The 17,344-nt window shown below is 43.4% G+C and overlaps 1 protein-coding gene across 1 annotated transcript in view; it reads left to right on the plus strand.

Annotated features, from left to right (window-relative positions):
* The first annotated feature begins 10,986 nt into the window (after positions 1-10,986).
* Positions 10,987-17,344, plus strand: part of LOC146340090 (uncharacterized) — a 90,266-nt gene continuing 83,908 nt past the window's right edge. Inside the window, exon 1 of the mRNA XM_084811832.1 lies at positions 10,987-11,155. The gene's annotated coding sequence lies outside the window, so the exon portion shown is untranslated. The remainder of the gene's footprint in view (positions 11,156-17,344) is intronic.

Raw genomic sequence — 17,344 nt, forward strand, 5'->3', positions numbered from 1 at the left:
TGGCAGAACGGGGCACTCCCCTCGCCCCCCGGTGAAATTTTCCCGGGCTGGACCGTACCTGGCATCAGCCGGTCTGGTCCGTCCGCTGCCCCAGTCTGTGGCTGCAAATGGCTGCCGCAGTCTGTGGCCGCCATTTGCCTCCCTACTTTAGCCGTGATAGGCTACATAAGTATTTATGTAGCCTATCACGGCAAAGAGCAGGAACGCAAATGGTGGCCGCAACGCCATTTGTGTCACTACTCTTTGCCGTGATAGGCTATGTAAATATATATGTAGCCTATCATGGCTAACGCAGAGACTCAAATGGTGGCCGCTACGCCGGGTGCCATTTGCGGCCGCAGCCTGGCAGTGGATGGAAGTCCGGCTGTGGGCGGGCCCAGCCGGCGGCTCCGCAGACTAGCCGCAGAGCAAAGCCAGCCAGGGAGGATTCTGGGGGGAAGGATGGATCGCCTCCCCACCACTGAGGATGGCCCGGACTGGAATGGGGTAAGTAATCCGCCCATCCCTAGTTGTTCCCATGGTTCCCATTTTGAGAAAAAAATGGTGACTCAGGAACTTTCGTAACTTTAATATTGAACACATAGCGGCCATAAAGTGGCCCATTTAGACCTGTAATATTGTGTAGATGGGGTTTTTATGGCTGCTATGTGTGCAGTATTAAATTTATGGAAGTTCCTGAGTTGCCATTTTTTTTTCAAAAAAGCTACCACAGGAGTGATGATCATTTGTAGACTGCTCAGGATAGGTGAAGGTGGCTTGGTGAGTGCAGGGTGTGTGTGAACAGGGGCAGTGGCTTGGCGGGTGCAGCCCAGAGGCATGAGTGGGACGGAGTCCATCAGACTCCTGGACTGAGCCAGGCACCTGCACCATTCTTAGTTGTCCTCACTGACACACACAACTTCAGCACCTTTTACTCTCTGTGTTAAAGAGACACCCAATATGCTTAATTGGTTCCCTCTACCCAATGCAGGAAAAGTAACAAGGAAATGTGTTTCTGTAAGCACAATAAGACAAACCAAGATGTGGGATTTTGTAACTATAATAAAACCAATAAAAATGTATTTAATACAAGAAGGGTTCTATATTATTACTAACCAATCTATGCTTGGAGCTAATACCTACCTACTCTGTTGTTGTTCAGTCATTAAGTCGTGTCCGACTCTTCGTGACCCCATGGACCATAGCACACCAGGCCTTCCTGTCCACCGCTCTCTCCCGGAGCATGCACAAGTTCATTGTCATTGCATCGGTGATGCTATCTAGCCATCTCATCCTCTGCCATCCCCATCTCCTTTTGCCTTCAGTCTTTCTCAACAGGGTCTTTTCCAGAGAGTTTTCTCTTCGCATTAGGTGGCCAAAATATTTCAGCTTCAGCTTCAGGATCTGTCCTTCCAATGAGCACTCAGGGTTGATTTCCTTTAGGATGGACTGATTTGACCTCCTTGCAGTCCAGGGGACTCGTAAGAGTCTTCTCCAGCACCACAGTTCGAAAGCATCAATTCTTTGGCTCTCAGCCTTCCTTATAGTCCAGCTGTCACAGCCATATGTTACTACTTGGAAAACCATAGCTTTGATTATATGAACCTTTGTTGGCAAAGTGATGTCTCTGCTTCTTACTATGCTGTCTAGGTTTGCCATAGCTTTCCTCCCAAGGAGCAAGCGTCTTTTAATTTCATGGCTACAGTCACCGTCTGCGGTGATCTTGGAGCCCAAGAAAATAACATCTGTCACTGCTTCCATTTCTTCCCCTTCTATATGCCAGGAAGTGATGGGGCCAGATGCCGTGATCTTAGTTTTTTTAATGTTGAGTTTCAAACCAGCTTTTGAACTCTCCATTTTCACTCTCAACAAGAGGCTCTTGAGATCCTCTTCGCTTTCTGCCATTAGGGTGGTATCATCTGTGTATCTGAGGTTGTTGATAATTCTCCCGGCAATCTTAATTCCGACCTGTGATTCACCCAACCTGGCGTTTCTCATGATGTACTCTGCATATAAGTTAAATAAGCAGAGTGACAATATACAGCCTTGTCGTACTCGTTTCCCAATTTTGAACCAATCGGTTGTTCCATGTCTGGTTCTTACTGTTGCTTCTTGACCCTTGTACAAGTTTCTCAGGAGACAGGTTAAGGTGGTCTGGTACTCCCATCTCTTTAAGAATTTGCCAGAGTTTGTTGTGATCCACACAATCAAAGGCTTTAGTGTAGTCAATGAAGCAGAAATAGACGTTTTTCTGGAATTCTCTTGCTTTCTCCATGATCCAGCAAAAGTTGGCGATTTGATCTCTAGTTCCTCTGCCTCTTTGAAACCCAGCTTGTACTTCTGGTAGTTCTTGGTTCACATACTGCTGAAGCCTAGCTTGTAGGATTTGGGCATCACCTTGCTGGCATGTGAAATGAGCGCAATTGTGCAGTAGTTTGAACACTCTTTGGCATTGCCCTTCTTTGGAATTGGAATGTAAACTGACCTTTTCCAGTCTTGTGGCCACTGTTGAGTGTTCCAAATGTGTTGGCATATTGAGTGCAGCAATTTAGCAGCATCATCTTTTAGGATTTTAAATAGCTCAGCTGGAATACTGTCATCTCCGCTAGCTTTGTTGTTAGTAATGCTTCCTAAAGCCCACTTGACTTCACTCTCTAGGATGTCCGGCTCAAGTTCAGTGACCGCAGTATCATAGCTATCAGGGACATTAAGGTCTTTCCTGTATCGTTCTTCTGTGTATTCTTTCCACCTCTTCTTAATCTCATCTGCTTCTGTTAGGTCCCTGCCTTCTTTGTCCTTTATCATGCCCGTCTTTGCCCAAAACGTTCCCTTGAGATCTCTGATTTTCTTGAAAAAATCTCTAGTCTTTCCCATTCTATTGTTTTCCTCGATTTCTTTGCATGGTTCATTTCAGAAGGCCTTCTTATCTCTCCTTGCTATTCTCTGGAACTCTGCATTCAGTTGGATATATCTTCCCCTTTCTCCCTTGCTTTTCACTTCCCTTCTTTCCTCAGCTACTTGTAAAGCCTCCTCAGACAGCCACTTTGCTTTCTTGCATTTCTTTTTCTTTGGGATGGATTGAGTTGCTGCCTCCTGAACAATGTTATGGACCTCCATCCATAGTTCCTCAGGCACTCTGTCTATAAGGTCTAATCCCTGAAATCTATTCCTCACCTCCACTGTATATTCATAAGGGATATGATTTAGGTCATACCCGAATGGTTTAGTAGTTTTCCCTACGTTCTTCAATTTAAGCCAAAATTTTGCAAGAAGCAGCTCATGATCTGAGCCACAGTCAGCTCCAGGTCTTGTTTTTGCTGACTGTATGGGGTTTCTCCATCTTTGGCTGCAAAGGACATAATCAATCTGATTTCGATATTGACCATCTGGTGATGTCCATGTGTAGAGTTGCCTCTTGTGCTGCTGGAAAAGAGTGTTTGCTATGATCAGCATGTTCTCTTGGCAAAACTCTATCCTTTGTCATTTTGTACACCAAGGCCATGCTTGCCTGTTACCCCGGTGATTTCTTGACTTCCTACTTTAGCATGCCAATCCCCTATGATGAAGAGGATGTCTTTTTTTGGTGTTAGTTCTAGAAGGTGTTGTAGGTCTTCATAGAACTGATCAACCTCAGCTTCTTTGGCCTCAGTGGTTGGGGCATAGACTTGAATTACTGTGATGTTGAATGGTTTGCCTTGGATTCGTACTGAGATCATTCTATCGTTTTTGAGATTGTACCCCAGTACTGCTTTTCCCACCCTTTTATTCCCCAAACCCTACTCACTAGACGTAGCATCCTCAATCCTTATGGCCCTATCTGACTTCTACCTGTCAGTTCATTCCTTTTATAACCTCAGAATCCTCTCACACACACACACAAGCCCCACCCACCTTTCACTCAGTCCCTAACACTCTATGAACCCTATCTTGGGTCACATTTAACAATGCAAACAGAAACAATGCATATGTTGCAGAAGCACACACACACACACACACACACACACCACAGCTTTTCTATAAAAATCCATACACAGGTCCAGTAAATTGCTCAAAATATGAGTCCAATTTAAACACACACACACATGCTGCAAATGGTTACTTAGCAATTGACATTTTCATACAAAATTAAGCAATGGAAGCCTAGGGCATAACAAATTGTATTTCACGTACCATGCAGTTTCACTTACTTGAAGGTATACAGCTTGCCTATGGAAAAGAATGCTAATAATAGCAATTTACCTATAAGATTTAATATCACAAAATCCACCCCACTGCCTCTGCAGTGTTTTCCACTTATGTTTAACATTGCATAAGAGAATTTGATGGCAAAAGGGGAAAGGGAAAAGCACCCTTTCATAACGTTACTGTATCAAGAAGGCGCGACATACGTTATATGTTTCTGGTGCAAGCTTACATTATTTTCATCTTGAGCCAGCTCAAATCTTGCTTGGCTGCAAGTGACGCATACCCCTGGCCGGAGATGAACATCCTCATCTGCATCAGTCACATTCCCTCTTTATATTCAATGCTTTTGAAAAAAGTGTCAATTAAGACCAGAGTTGAAGCTATCTCAGTTTGGCTCAGACTCCACAAAGCCTGTAAACTGGAAGCTGATGCATTTGCAGATGTGATCAGAGATGCTGTTGTGCAATGTCACAAATTGTGCTTGCTTACAACCCTGCATGCACCCTCCATGCACCCACGCCTTGATCTTTCAGGCCCAAATCCATATGGGGAGGATGGAGTGCCTAGGACTAGCAAACCATGTTGTCCTGGTCCTGTGTTGCCTTATGTAGGGCCTTCTCTGCAGTGGCCCCACACCTTTGGAACAAGTTGCCATCAGAGGTCCACCATGCTCCATCATTGCAGGCTTTTAAGTAGGCCTTGAAAACATATTTTACTGTGACCTTCTCAATATGACTGCTATAGTTGCTGTTAATGCTGTTATTGTTTATTTATTTATTCATTGTTGCTGGCTTTATTGTTGGCTTTTATTGTTTTTTTAAAATTGTTTTTATGTTTTATCACTTTTAGTATTTTAACTGTTTTTATAGATTTTCTTGCTGTAAGCCGCCTTGGGAGGGTTTCTGCCCTGAAAGGCAGCCAAGAAATGTTTTAAATAAATAAAATTAAATAAATAAATAAATAAATTATGAAGCATCTGAATCTTACTGTATTGCTAGAGGAATCCTCCCATGAGTTGTTCCATGCCAGTTCATTGCTTACATCAGTAGCTGGCAGGATGCATTGAATAGTGAGAAGAAGCCCTCTTCTAGCAGTAAGGCAATACAGGACAAGGACAACGTGGGGCATCTTTGCTGACCAAGGTAAAGAGCATCGTCACAGATCTTGGGACATGTCCGTTCAGGTATCAGCTTGCAATTTCCGGGCTTTGTGGCACTTGAGCCAACATGAGATAACCTTAACTCTGGTCTTAAGCTAGAAAGCATTTTGATCACTAAATTCCCCTGTTTTTTGAAAAGGAAATGTATCATTACCGTGTTGGCAACCCTAATTTCTCCCCATTGTATTTGAATCTGCTTTCTTGCAAGTTCACCTATTTGATAAATGAGATTATATTATAAATGCTTAACTAATGGTAACCATGATTTCATTTCATGAATCAGGATTCTAACATCTCGGGTAGAACTTCCACGGACAGAGGAGACTGCCCTCTGCAGACAGCCCCCCTCCACATGCAGAAAGCTATGAGAATGGCAAGAGAGGAGTTGGAGCAAGACAGCAAATCCCGGCTTCCCTTCATCACATGTAGAGCTTTCATACAATGAGAATGACTTATTAGGGCTAGATTTTCACAGCCATCTTAATGTGCATACATAGAGTGTGATCACGTGTTCCTTATAACATGTGAATACCCCTAGTGTGAGACATGATCCTTGCATGTACTTTTCCTATAGCACAGAAAGGAAGAGTGAGGATCGGGGCCCTTGCACTGCATTTCTGCCTTCAGAAAGGTGGTGTGAGGCCCTGGATCTTTCTGGTCCCCCCACCTGTGCATTCAGTCCCCAGCCCTCCCAAATTCTGAGGGTTATACTACACATGACTTTAAAGATGTAGCTAGGTTTTTCTTTTTCTTTTCTTTTTTTACTCAAAAGTAAACACATGGGACCTCATATGGATCAGGACCCTAGAGTGGTGGGTAGAGGGCTTTAGCCCTTTGCCCTATGCCTGAAATTCCCTTACAAGTGGATGCCATTTTGTCAATGTAAACTGGAGGCCTGATCCTGATTGGGATCACAGCAGCGGTGGGGGCAAAGACTTAAAGTTTCCCTACCCCGCCCCCCCATGCTAGGGTCTAAATCTGTGTAGTAATGTGTAGTCTCGCCTTGTGAGGTCACATTCCATAACTAAAGGAATAGGCATGGCACATAGAAGCCCTCTGTAATAGAATTCCAGTAGATAACACTGGCATACTAGCAACATTCTAGTTTCAGAACGAAACTGAGCATGCTTGACATAAGTTCTCCAGCCGTTGCTGCCATAGGCTTTCATGTGGCAGAAAAACCTCTATAACATTTGAACCATTGCTCAGAATTTCACCACGCAATGAAAGGCACACCTCCTTGACAAGCCAGAATAACACGCACCAGTAGCTTTCACCAAAATTTGAAATAAATATATGGTAAACCAAGCAGAAGCTTGGAGAAAAAGGTACAAATGTGTCAGTTTTCAGAACTTATTTTACTTGGTGTTTCTCTAACAATGTTTATCAGTTTGGTTTGAAATTTTGCTCACTTGTAGACCTCATCAGGTAGATCATGGTTGCCAAGTTTCAAGATATTAGCTCAACATGTGTCATTTTTATAAACTTTAAGGCTTATATGGAGGCTTATAATGATGGATCCTTTTATTTTGGCCACTCACCTTAACTGAAGGGGCACTCCTGTGCCCCATTAATTAATTAATTAATTAATTAATTATATTTTAATCACCCCACCCCTCCTGAGTGCTTGAAACAATGTACAACAGAACCATAAAAAAGATAAAATGCAAACAAAATCATTAAGTTAAAAGAGACTGAATGGGCATTATAATAAACTTCTGTATCCAGATACAGATTTTCCTTGCTGGCATTAGTGTGATAGTAGTGTAGTATGTAGCATATCATTGTTCGCTGCTTCCTGAAACAACTTTGAAATCCAGAGAACATGAATTTACTGTATGTCCTGGGCAATGGTCACCATTAGAGATGAGGTGAGTATTTTGGGTCCCAAATTCTTCTCCAGATTGGATTAAAATCCAAGCTAGAAAATAATTCCTGTTCAACCCCCTCTCCCATTCCCCCACACCAACCCTGGCCCTTTCTTTCTACTCACCCACTTATTCTCCAAACCTACCCCCTCACAATTCCCTTCAATTCCCTTTACTGATGGAAACACGCTGGCGGCGGCAAACTTCAGGGAGAGGAAAGACAGGCAAGTCCCCTCTCCCTTTCTTTCCTCTCCTTGTTGCAATGTGAATGCAGCTGCTGGGAAGCAAGATTGAAGAGGGGATTGGTGGATGGGTAGGAGGAAAGGAGCTGGGTTGGTGAGGGAAAAGGGTGGCTCCCAGGGGGCAGTTATTTCAGGATTTGGATTGGCTCAGATATAAACCAAGATATTCCCTAATTTTGAGGGGAAATAGCTCTGCTTATTTCTGAGCCCATCTGATGTGAGATGGGGAGAGGTCGCCTATCTCTAGTCAGCACGGGAGAGAGAGAGAAAAATCACCCTACATTGATTTAGAACTGATTCACACATGCACATACATCATTTGATATCTCAGGATAAATGATGGAAGTAGCAGAAGCAGATGCCATGACAAATTACCAGCCCAAAGCAGCTGGCTTATTCCACACTGCATAGCTAAGGGTTGCTATTCTAGCTGTTGACCGAGGAGGCCAGTGCACCTAGCCTTCATAAAGGCAGCAGTGGCCTAACTTCCTCATTAGCTGATATGTTACATTGGCATGAAAATGTATGCACAAGGAAGGCCTCATCCATTCTCCCCTTTTCAAGGGACATGGGGAAAGCTGTCCCCCTCTCACACATGGGTAGGGTTGCAGGCTATGAGTGTGACAAAATCCTTGCAGGTTATTTTCCTCCTCTGCTGCACATTCTCCTTCCCAGAAGACATCCCATGAGGTAATTTGGCCCAAACAGACAAATAAATAGTATTTCCCTCAGTTTGCTGAAATTACTTGAAGATTTTAAACAGCAGTTGGGAAATGTTACTGTTGTTATCTCATAATAATGGTAATCGTTCTTAGCACCTTTCATCTTCAAAGTCGCTGACAAACAGCTAATTAATCTCGGTTTCTCCCAAGACACCGAGCTGCAAACTGTGATCTTGCAGGCCACCTCAGTCATGATAATTCCCTTTATAATTAAGATTACTCTAAAGATGATTGTTGGCTATTTTGGGTATAATGTCACAAATGCTAATTTGATCAGATAAGAGCTGGAGTGCCAGCAATGGCAATCGATTCAACGGGTACACTTTTCTTTTTTCAAACCTTCAAGAGAGACACCCTGGCAGATTTCACGGAATGGGAATGTTCTCTCATCCAAAGCTTATCTGTAATATCTGAGTGTTGCTGAACTGATAAGAGTTAATGTTTGCACACATAGAAAAGGAAACTCAGAGTAGAATGACATGTTATGAGGCAAACCTAGGATCTGCAACCCCATTTTTGTTCTGTATCATTAATACTGGGAATAAGGGCTGGGAATATTATCAGGAGGGAACCAGAAGGCAGGAGCAGGTGTTTCACAGCAACACCTCCTGAGGTAGTTTGCTGGAGGTATAAAGGCAGCTGTTGCAAAGCAATGTCAAAGTGAAGGATAGTCCAATGCCCTCATTGTCATGGCCAAGGACCAGATGACCTTGGAGATGGAAGCCTCTAGTGCCAGTGACTCTGAGCAGGCACCAGAACCAGTCATTGCTCTTTCTGAACTGGGGACCTCATGTCCTATCTGCATGAGTCCCAGGAGGTACCATTGCCCCTTGACTCCAAGGAGTGGACCTCAAGACTCCTCTTAGTGAACAGGGAGACCATGAGGAGCAGTACCCAACTGGCTCCTCACTCCTCCGACCTTCACTCCCCAGGAGAAGCCAATGCCTACAGAAAAGGCCACTGTTCCTTCAACAGCTTGGTATAGCATCTGAGCGGTGGAGCTTCCAGAAAGACTCTCCTGGCCCGAGTATAAATCCCTGCCTTGAATCCTGTGTGCTGGGACCCTTTCTTAGATTATACTGCTGGGCTTTAAGAGCCTGTTCCTGGCTCCTGTTTAGAGTACTTGAATTCATTTGAGCTATGGTTGATGAAGGACTCTGATCTGTGGACTCTGGTGAGGTGCCTATGTTTATGTCCCTCTGTAATGAAGGAGTTCACTGTTTCTTTAATATGTGTTTGATTGCTAATGTTGTAAGGGAGCCAGGCCTGACAGACTGACTATTGGGGTGGGGAAATGGAAACCTGATCTGGGGGAGAATGGAATGGAGGTCCTGGAAGAGAGCATGGCTGGCTGGCTGGAGATGGGAACATCAGCACTCCATGCTGCAACGTTTTGTTTCATTTAGCATTTGTTACAACATAATGATCCCTTCAGGTGAATCCAGAAGTGACATTTTAAAAACATAGTAATTCTATCAGGATTCTTAATGAACAAGCCAAGGCCCCCACTCCCTGGTTAGTATCTAATTTATGTTATTTAAGTAATTTCATGTTACTTAAAGGGCAGACAGTACTTTAAAAAGATTAACAGTTGCCCCAGAATATGAATGTGAAGACAAGAGATGGTAAACACAGTTATCCGAAAGCAACAGCACAAGCTCTTTTCTTTTTTAAAAAGCCAACTTTCTCCTTTCTCTCTAGAGATGAGCAGAATGAGGTGAAGCTCCTCATTATTCATCTTTTCAAGGGCAAAGCAATGATCGACAGGGCTTAATGTGTATCTTGGTAGAATTGGATTTGATCCTCAGGGCTGGGCCAAAGAGCATCTTTGTTAGATTTCTTAGATTCTCTCTCTCTCTCTCTCTCTCCCCCCCCTATATATATATTTCTCGCCATAAACAAAATTACCTCTTGGAGACCTGCATCAACCCCCAGCATCCTGAGACGATCTCCTGATCTTGATTTCAGTCACATCTAAATCTGTTTAAATTGTAGACATGATGATTTGCAGAGAGACGGGGATTAAGCAGAAGGGAGATTAACACAGTTGTCTGTCTTCTTTGAAATAATATACCTGCTGACAGTAAGGGCATTCTTCAATTTACATAACTTAGTCCACAAGCCAGGCTCTGCAGTTGTTATTGGGTTGCTTTTAGCTATCAGCCGTACAACTCCTTGCGCATTCAAAACCTTGACACTCCATCTCCTCCATTTCTGCCAGACTCAAGTGATATGTCTCCCCCTCCACCTCTCCCCACATGCTTTTTCCCCCTAGGTGGAATGTGTTTCGTTGCATCTGTCTTATGTGCACCTAGATGTGTTATATAATTATTCCTGATTATAGGATACCTTTTCTTAGCTTACCAAGCAAGCAAGAAAATTGTTCATGAATTTTTCATGGTAGAGTGAGATTCTGAGCACAATTATTTTGAAATTAAGATTAGTTTGTTAAACTGAAGGTGCTTTCTGATTGTGTGTTGTTGTTTTTATAGCAGCACCCAATTGCCTTTTCTTCCATTGCAAGGTGCAAGTAGAATAGCAACTCTGCATCCTGGAATCCATATGGCATTCTATAGACCCTTTCTCCAGCATCAAACATTGGCGAGTGGGTGATTTTCATTGGAACTATGACATAAAAGAAAAGAATTAAACAACTCTCTCTGCCTTGTTGCAGTCCTTATTACGATACCTTACTGCAGCTGCAATTTAGAGGGAAAAAACAAAAGAAACAGATGGAAAGACAATGCTTGTTGGAAAGTGTTAATGTGATAGAGTTGGTTCCTAGACAGGAGGGACAGACCATAGAGAAGGAAACGGCGATAGAGCAATCTATACAGGCCACAACCAGCCAAAAGTACAGCTGCATAATGGGTATCTACATTGGGGAGATTGCACAGCTCTTCCATTCTGTTAAAAAAAAAAAGTTGGATTTTCTGCAAATGGCTGCTGAAGAGGAAAGAGGATTTTTGCTCATGACATCATAGAGGTACAACTTAAAAAGTGAGTGAATGAATTGTAGCTGTTCCATAGTTAATTCCCAGTGTGGAAGTAGCGACTGTGTCACTACCACAGGACATAGGAGTGGGCACCATCTGGCCAAAATATCTGGAGGGCCACAACTTCCATCATCACTCACCATTGGCTCTGCTGGCTAAGGCTGATGGGAGTTGTAGGCGAAAACATCTGGAAGGCCACATGTTGCCCAGCCCTTAGATTCCTGCATTAAGCAGGGGGTTAGACTTGATGGTCTTATAGACCCCTTCCAACCTTACTATTCTATGATTCTATGATATAGCAGATAGGTGTATACACACACACGCATCCCTATTGAATGGTGATAAATAGAAAAAAAGCCCAATGAAAGAATGGGCTGGGGAAAGTCAGGAAGATGTGGGGCCTGCTGTTTTCCCCAGCATAGTTGCTGTCCCCAGTTTGCTTTGGGAGCCGGCTAAGTTGCCCTGGTTAGGCCTCCAGCTGTATTAGAACACACCCCATAATCCTTTGTGCATGAGACTGTGAGGAATGTTTGGCTGCACTTCCTAAATTTGTTCTGGGGCCCAGCCAGGATGAAAGCAGTCTGGGTAGCTCTTCAGCTTCCTGTATCAGCACTCCCCATTGAAATGAATGGGACATCCTACAGGGCATGGGGGATATACAAGCGGAATCCCTACAAATGGGATTCCATTTGTACATCTCAGCATACACAGAGCTCTGATTCAAGATAAATAACTTCAGTGTTCCTTTTGGATTGTTCCTTTTTATCTTATGATTTCACCAAGATTTCTTTAGTGGACATGTTGAATCTTCACTCCCCCACAACCTGATCTGTCTGACGGGCTTGCATATGCCAGGAAAACTAGGTCATTTAATCTACGTGATAAGTAACACAAATAACCAGGAAAACAAGACAGTCAGTCTCCTCTTTCCACATACAACCAACATTTCCATGTAAGGAGGCATTTAGATTGATATTTCACATACATTTAGATTAAAAGGCTAAGTCATTCAGCTAACTTTGCATCCACTGCAAAGGGTTAACTTGGCTAATCTATTTTTATATATTCACATCATTTCTAGCTGCTGGGCACATCCGCTGGGTGAATAAATTTGCTGTTGTTGGTTTCTTTGTGTGGGTTTTTTTTTGGCTCATCAGTAAACCTTGTACAAAATCGGATAGTATACCAGTAGGATTTATAGGGATATATAATAGGGAAAGATGATGACTGATGCGGAGAAGTCTGCTTTTCTTTTTCTTTGTTGATTTGATTAGAAAAGCAGAGCTATGGGAGAAGTGCATCTGAATATTTACAAAAGTCAGTGACCACTGGAAAGCCTTCATCCTGGAATTTCTCTGCTGTTTGTAGCGAGGAGCAGACTAGCCACTGCTCTTTCCCTCTTCATTTATTACATATTCTTTAATCAACCTTTCCAATGTGTGCCTGGAAATGGGCCTCCCATATTAACCAGGGAAATGTCAGTTCGGGACTATAGGGGCTGGCACTAATAAGGTTAATGAATAGCTGGCCTCAAAAGCAACAGATGGACCTAGCGGAGAGAGCTCCTTAATGGCGTTTATGATGCCTAAGGTCAACTGCAGTTTATCTTCATTTTTGCCTCATTTAAAATATTCCAAAGGAATAATAAAGCAAGTTTACATTTTCCCTACAGGGAAATGAAATATTATGTGGTGCTGTTTATTGAATGTCAATGCGCTTGCCTATAAACAAGGGACTGCTGCATGATAATGCTAGCGCAGTAGACACTGCACATTTGGATTTGTTTGCATGTGCTGAGGCAACAGTCTCTCTCTCAGATTATTATTATTTCAAAATAACTCATTCCATTTTAGGAATGGCTGCCGCAGAATACAATTCTCTTTACTTTGCTGCAAAGACGATCAAGTGGAGGTTAAACCCCTCACTGAAGCATACACAACATCTGCTTTCGTAGGAAATGGGGGGTTATGTGCAAATTAGATCACCATCTGTAGACGTGGCACTGTTTGGAATGAAGTATTGCTGTATTTCAGGTGGAACTACATGCTACCTGGAGCCATAGGGCTGCTGCTAAAAATGGTGTCCCTGTGTCAAGTTCTCCTCCGATCCCTGTCACATGTAGTAATGCTTACCATGGTAGTGCCTGCCATCTGGTCTGCCAAATCAGTTTGTGTATTTCTCATCTGCTGTACATCATTAGCAGCCACTGGTAGAAGTGGCGTCATATCACACAGTAAGTGCTACTGCAAATTACAGATGACTAGGGGGAAATCCAGCATGGGGATATGTTTTGGAGCAGCAGCCCCCCATCTCTATTGAAGTGTGGTTTGACCCTTAGATTCCCATATAGCAGGAGTGGGCAATTTGTGGCCCTCCAGACGTTTTGGCCTACAACTCCCATCAGCCCTAGCCAGCAGAGCCAATTATGAGTGATGATAGGAGTTGTAGGCCAAAACATTTGGAGCTCCACCCCTGCCATCTAGCTCTTTTCTGCTTTGCATAGCAGGGAAGTAATTCACTATACAATGATATTTGAAAGTTGAACTTGTTTGGTGAACCTTCTCTTTTAAGGTGCAGGAATCTAAGTCAAAGCAATCCTGACAGATGGCTGACCAGCTTCATCTTGAATGCCTCCAATGTGGGAGAGCCCATCACCTCCCTAGGTAATGGGTTCCATTGTCGTATTGCTCTCACAGTCAGTAATCTGGCTTCCTGTAACTTGAGCCCATGATTCCATGTCCTGCAGTCTGGGATGATCGAGAAGAGATCCTGGCCTTCCTCTCTGTGACAACCTTTCAAGTACTTGAAGAGCACTATCATATCTCCCCTCAGTCTTCTCTTCTCAAAGCTGAACATGCCCAGTTCTTTCAGCCCTCATAGGGCTTTGTTTCCAGTCCCCTCATCATCTTCATTGCCCTCCTCTAAACCACTCTAGTTTGTCTGCATCCTTCTTGAAGAGTCGCACCCAGAACTGGACACAGTACTCAAGATGAGGCCTAACTAGTGCTGAGTAGGGGAGAACTAGTACTTCATGTAATTTGGAATCTATACTTCTATTAATGCAGCCCAAAAGAGCATTTGCCTTTTTTGCAGCCGCATCACATTGTTGGCTCATATTCAGCTTGTGATCGACAACAATTCCAAGATCCTTCTCACTTGTAGTATTGTTGAGCCAAGTATCGCCCATCTTCTAATTGTGCATTTGGTGTCTTTTTCCTAGGTGCAGAACTTGGCATTTATCCCTATTAAATGTCATTCTGTTGTTTTCGGCCCAGCACTCCAGCCTATCGAGATCACTTTGAATTTTGTTTCTGTCTTCCAAGTTATTAGCTATCCCACCCAATTTTGTGTCATCTGCAAATTTGATCAGCATTCTCTGCACCTCCTCCTCCATGTCATTAATAAAAATGTTGAAGAGCACTGGGCCCAGGACTGAGCCCTGTGGTACCCCACTCTCTCCACTTACCTCTCCCCACTTTGAGAAGATCCCATTGATAAGCACTCTTTGAGTCCAATCCTGTAGCCAACTGTGGATCCACCTGATAGTTGTTTCATCTAGCCCACCTTGAGCTAGTTTGCTCATCAGGATATCATGGGACACTTTGTCAAAAGCTTTGCTGAAGTCGAGGTATATGATGTCCACAGCATTCCCACAGTCCACAAGCAAGGTTACCTGATCCAAAAATGAGATCAGATTCGTCTGGCAGGATTTGTTCTTGACAAATCCATGTTGGCTTCGAGTAATCACTGCATTGTTATCAAGGTGCTTCCAGATGGATTGCTTTATAATCTGCTCCAGAATTTTCCCAGGGATTGATGTCAGACTGACTAGTTCTGTAGTTCCCAGGTTCCTCCTTTTTACCCTTTTTGAAGATAGGGACAACATTAGCCCTCTTCCAGTCATCTGGCACTTCCCCCATCCTCCATGATTTCTCAGAGAGAACAGACAGTGGTTCTGAGAGTTCTTCTGCCGGTCTCCTTATTACTCTAGGGTACAGTTCATCTGGCCCTGGAGATTTGTACTCATTCCAAGTAATTAGGTGTTCCTTGACCATATGCCTATATTGATAATATAGCTGCAATCCAGCCCCTTCAGCCTGTACTTTGCCTTTGCCAGGGGACTCATAGACCCTCTTTTGGGAGAAGACTGAGCCAAAGTAGGAATTGAGCACTTCTGCCTTTTCCTTGTCATCTGTTATCACTTTGCCATCCTTATTTAATAGTTGAACCACCATTTCTTTCCTCTGCCTTTCACTATGCACGTAGCTGAAGAAAGCTTTTTTGTTGCTTTTGGCATCCCTTGCTAACCTCAGCTCGTTCTCAGCTTTCGCCTTCCTGACGCCATCCCTGCAATTCTGTACTACCTGCCTGTACTCTTCCTTTGTTACTTGGCCTTCTTTCCACTTCCTATGTGTATCCTTTTTTGTTTTCAGGTCATCCCTAAGCTTTTTGTGAAGCCACATTGGCTTCTTCTGTTGTCTTCCACCTTTTTTTCTTGTTGGAATTGTTTGTAATTGTGCCTTGAGAATTTCCTTTTTAAAAACTCCCAACCATCTTGGACTCCTTTTCTCGTTAGAGTTTCTTGCCATGGGACCTTACTTATCATTGTTCTGAGTTTATTAAAATCAGCTTTCCTAAAATCCAGGATACCTGTTTGGTTACACTCAGCTTTTGTTTCCTTTAGAACCAAGAACTCATGGTCACTTTCCCCCAGAGTTCCTGTAACTGCTACTTTAACCACTAGGTCATCTCTGTTGGTTAGGATCAAGTCAAGGATAGCTACTCCTCTAGTTCCTTCTTCTACTTTATGTAGCAGGAAGTTCTCCATCACACCAATCAGGAATTTCTTGGAGGGACCATGTTTTGCAGAATTTGTCTCTCAACAAATACCGGGAAAATTGAAGTCCTCCATTACTACTACATCATGATTCCTTGAAAAATTGGCTATTTGCTTTTCAAAAGTTTCATCCTCATCTTCTCCTTGATTGGGTGGCCGGTAGTAGAGTCTGCCCCTTCATGGATCACTGCCTTGTTGTGGCGAAGGGGCTTGCGTAACTCAGTGAAGCCATAAGCTATGCCGTGCAGGACCACCCAAGACGGACAGGTCATGGCAGAGAGTTCTGACAAAATGTGGTCCACTGGAGAAGAAAATGGCAACCCACTCCAGTATTCTTGCCAAGAAAACCCCATGGAACGTATCACAAGGCTAAAAGATATGACGCCGGAAGATGAGCCCCTCAGGTCGGAAGGTGTCCAATATGCTACTGGGGAAGAGCAGAGGGTATTTCCAAGTAGCGCCAGAAAGAGTGAAGTGGCTGGGCCAAACCCGAAAGGACACTCAGCTGTGGATGTGTCTGGTGGTGAAAAGAAAATCCGATGCTGTAAAGAACAATATTGTTTAGGAACCTGGAATGTCAGATCAAGGAATCAAGGTAAGCTGGAGGTGGTCAAACATGAGATGGCAAGATTGAACATCGACATCTTGGGAATCAGCGAACTAAAATGGACAGGCATGGGCGAATTTAATTCAGGTGACCATCATATCTACTATTGTGGGCAAGAATCCCTTAGAAGAAATGGAGTAGCACTCATAGTCAACAAAAGGGTGGGAAAAGCGGTACTGGGGTACAATCTTAAAAATGATAGAATGATCTCAGTACGAATCCAAGGCAAACCATTCAACATCACAGTAATTCAAGTCTATGCCCCAACCACTGAGGCCAAAGAAGCTGAGGTTGATCGGTTCTATGAAGACCTACAACACCTTCTAGAACTAACACCAAAAAAAGACGTCCTCTTCATCATAGGGGATTGGAATGCTAAAGTAGGAAGTCAAGAAATCACCAGGATAACAGGCAGGCATGGCCTTGGTGTACAAAATGAAGCAGGACAAAAGCTAATAGAGTTTTGCCAAGAGAACATGCTGATCATAGCAAACACTCTTTTCCAACAGCACAAGAGGCGACTCTACACATGGACGTCACCAGATGGTCAATATCGAAATCAGATTGATTATGTCCTTTGCAACCAAAGATGGAGAAGCTCCATACAGTCAATAAAAACAAGACCTGGAGCTGACTGTGGCTCAGATCATGAGCTGCTTCTTGCAAAATTTCGGCTTGAATTGAAGAACGTCGGGAAAACCACTAAACCGTTCAGGTATGACCTAAATCATATCCCTGATGAATATACA

The sequence above is a fragment of the Heloderma suspectum genome, chromosome 7 (genome assembly GCF_057233095.1).
Source record: "Heloderma suspectum isolate Gila_16-S chromosome 7, 16-S_ref, whole genome shotgun sequence".
In the NCBI taxonomy this organism is placed as follows: Eukaryota; Metazoa; Chordata; class Lepidosauria; order Squamata; family Helodermatidae; genus Heloderma; species Heloderma suspectum.